The sequence below is a fragment of the Salvelinus alpinus genome, chromosome 26 (assembly GCF_045679555.1).
Source record: "Salvelinus alpinus chromosome 26, SLU_Salpinus.1, whole genome shotgun sequence".
Taxonomy (NCBI): Eukaryota; Metazoa; Chordata; class Actinopteri; order Salmoniformes; family Salmonidae; genus Salvelinus; species Salvelinus alpinus.
In genome coordinates, this window is record NC_092111.1 from 15,448,804 (window position 1) to 15,452,704 (window position 3,901).

Consider the following 3,901-nt stretch of genomic DNA (forward strand, 5'->3'; position numbering starts at 1 on the left):
CTGTATATTATGAGTACAGCAATTGCAATTAGATGGCATAGCGTTAATGTTACTACTTAGCTTTTTGGGGCTGGTGGAGGTCCTGTAGAACCATGTCTAGACAGTGTCCGGGGTGAAAAAGTTGAATGAAAAAAGTAAAGCGAGGAAAATACTAAGACATTGGTAAATGTGTTAAATGCAGAGTTTTGATTGAAGGGTTATTAAAAGTAACAAACAAAATCTTTGGCAGTTAGCCAAGTAGCAACAAACAGCACAGCAGCACGGAGACAGCGCGGAAGTGTTCACTTGGTATGACAACTGCTTGGCCTCCGACTGCAAGAGACTACAGAGGATAGTGCGCACATCACTGGGGCAGAGCTCCCTGCCATCCAGGACTTATGTAACAGGCGAAAGCAATAAAAATTGTCAAAGACTGTTCTATCTGCTACCGCACGGGTAGCATTAACCGTCGAACCAAGTAAGGAACAGACCAGACCCTGAACAGCTTCTACCCCCATTTCATAACACCGCTAAATAGTTAACACCCTAGAGTCGATTGACGCACCGGTGCGGTCATATAACAAAAATCCCCATCAACATGTGTCAGTTTAAGCTAGAGATATCTGTTTTTTTGCATTCCAACCTCATAGTGTGAAAATATACAGTGCCTTCAGAAAGTTTTATTAACACCCCTTGACTTTTCCCACATTTTGTTGTGTTACGTGTTGGGATTAAAATGGTAGATTGTCAACAATCTACCAAAATACTCTATATGGTCAACGTGGAAGGGAAATTCTAACACTTGTAAGAAATGTGTGAAAAATAAAACACAAATATATCTTGATTACATAAGTATTCAACCGCCGGAGTGAATACATTAGAATCACCTTTGGCAGAAGTGATTAAAGCTGTGAATCTTAGGTATGTCTAGCAGCTTTCCACATCTGGATTGTGCAACATTTGCCCATGATTATTTTGAAAATTCTTCAAGCTCTGTCAAATTGGTTGTTGATCATTTTCATGTCTTGCAATAGATTGTCAAACGGATTTAAGTCAAAACTGTAACTCGGCAACTGAGGAACATTCACTGTCTTCTTGATTTAGTTTATACGGATCCCCATTAGCTACTGCACAAGCAGAAGCAACTCTTCCTGGGGTCTACATAAAACATACAAATACATGACAAAGTACAGAACAGTAAGACAAGAATAGCATAAGATATTACATTAAATAACAAATTAAATAAAATCTTTAAAAAAGTTATATATAGGAAAGACACCAAAAGACAGTGTAGATTTGGCCTTGTAATTTAGGTTATTGTGTCTGGTGGACAGACTGAATCAGGTTTTCCTCTAGGATTTTGCCTGTGCTTAACCCTGTGCTTTATCCTGAAAAACTCTTCAATTCTTAACTGTTACAAGCATACCGAGAAGATGATGCAGCCACCACTATGCTTGAAAATATGGAGAGAGGTACTCAGTAATGTGTTGTATTTGATTCGCCCCAAACATAACACCTTGTATTCAGGACAAGAAGTGAATTGATTTGCCACCATTTTGCAGTATAACTTTAGTGCCTTGTTGCAAACAGGATGTATGTTTTTGGAATATTTGGATTCTATACAGGCTTCCTTCTTTTCACTCTGTCAGTTCGGTTAGTATTTTGGAGTAACTACAATGTTGTTGGTCCATCCTAAGTTGTCTCCTATCACAGCCATTAAACTCTAACTGTTTTAAAGTCATCACTGGCCCCATAGTGAAATTCCTGAGCGGATTCCTTCCATTCCGGCAACTGAGTTAGGAAGGACGCCAGTATCTTTGTAGTGACTGGTCGAATTGATACACCACCCAAAGTGTAGTTAATAACTTAATTAAGCATGCTCAAAGGGATATTCAGTCTGCTTTTTTTACCCATCTACCAATAGGTGCCCTACTTTGCGAGGCATTGGAAAACCTCCCTGGTCTTTGTGGTTGAATCTGTGTTTGAAATTCACTGCTCGACTGAAGGACCTTTCATATAATTGTATGTGTGGGGTACAGAGATGAGGTAGTCATTCCAAAATCATGGTAAATACTATGTATGCACACAGTGACTCCATTCAACTTATTCTGTGACTTGGTTAGCACATTTTTACTGAACTTATTTAAGTGTGCCATAACAGAATGGTTGAATACTTATTGACTCAAGACATTAGTAAACATTTCTAAAAACATAATTTAACTATGCCATTATGGGGTATTGTGTGTAGGCCAGTGGCCACACAATCTCAATCTAATCAATTATAAATTCAGGCTGTAACACAACAAAATATGGACAAAGTCAAGCGATGTGAACACATTCTGAAGGCACTGTATACAAAACACAGAAAACCTAGTTTTTGACTGCACTTGGCCTTTAAGGTTTGCATTAGGGGGAAAAAAAGTGCCAGGTCAGACAGTATGGACAATTTTTGATGTGTAGATGTTTTGTCTATAATCACCCTGCAGTCAAACCTATTCATAAAATGTTAACGTAATACTGGTTTGTGAAGAGTTTTTATTACATTTGTCAAACTGTAAGTTGAAGAAACAAGTACTGTATTGCAGTTTAAAATAAATTAGTTCATAGTTAATCAAGAGAGATAATAACAAAACTCAAAAATAATTATAGTTATCTAGTTTGTTACACATTAAATAAATAAGTGATACATGTTTTAGTAAGTGGACAGCACAGCTTGAAACCACAAATGACATAGCTAATAAATATATAAACATTCCTTGTTCAGCTCAGCTGTAACTTTGATTAACAATCATATATGTATAATATAAAAGGTAGTACATTTCGCAAAAAACATGTGGCCTATTAAGCCCATTATCAATTTTCTTTTTATGATACAAATATATGCAACTCCCCACTTGATCTTTTCAGATGCAATTGTGTGTAGTAACAAGGAATTTTCCATGCATTAAAGTGCCGTGATTAGCAGATATAGATGATTGGTTGTCCTTGTGATGACAGTTGCCCACAGATGTTAGCGTTGTCACCTCAGAAGAAACGGTTTCTGGTGGTGTACTGTACATTGTAAGATCTACGTCTGTGCCAGCGTCTCCTTACAGCTGCACAACAGCCACATAGCATGCACTGCAAAACAAAGATGGTGAAGTATGATTCACATGCTAATTCAATATCATTGCAGACATCGAACAGCTTATTTGATCATATACTTTGTAGAGTATTTTCACAGTACACAAGTGAACACAAGCCCATACGTACACATAGCAGGATCCACAGGGGTATCAGAATGATAGCGATGCCACAAGGGATGATAATGGCCAGAGCCCAGCCAGGAAAACCTCCATCACTTGTGGTATTGAAAGGAGTGGTCAGCAAAAGGGTAGTAAGTGGTGTGGTGCTGGTAGTTGTTGGGGCAACCGTGGTTGTTAGGAGACCTAGAATACACATTTAAATACATTTTAGGGGGGATTATAAACTATAACATAGATATGAAAGTGTTTTCGAGATTGAGTATTACACATACTGTACATGGTGTTTTATAACTTGCCGTAATAAAAAAACTGAAATGGCAACAAAAGCAGCATACCTGAGACTTTTAAGACTTCCTGTAGAAAAGCACTAGGGAGCTTGATGTCTTCCTCTTTGTATACATACATCATGTCTGCCCTGATTTGAGTGCCATCAGCACTGTGGACGTAAAAATGGGTTTTGTGTGAGAGTTGAACATCTTCCCTCCATCCTGTTTAGCTGTACAAACAGCAGCTGTATGAAGTCTGCAGCCATTCTAAAGAGTGCAGTTAAGAAAGATGGGTTGGTTCACAGACATGAGATTGTACTTACGTGAAGTTGGCATTGGGAAAGACAAATTGTGTGCCGTCTGGTTTACTAAGAATATCATGGAGCTAAAAGGGGACAAAACAACAAGTTG

The 3,901-nt window shown here is 38.2% G+C and overlaps 1 long non-coding RNA gene across 1 annotated transcript; it reads right to left on the reverse strand.

Moving 5' to 3' along the window:
• Positions 1-2,497: 2,497 nt before the first annotated feature.
• LOC139554807 (uncharacterized) lies at positions 2,498-3,675 on the reverse strand. The gene is made up of 3 exons (XR_011670899.1): positions 3,560-3,675; positions 3,232-3,407; positions 2,498-3,099 (listed from the first exon to the last, which is right to left on the reverse strand). It is a non-coding gene; the product is annotated as an uncharacterized lncRNA (long non-coding RNA).
• Between the last annotated feature and the right edge of the window lie 226 nt (positions 3,676-3,901).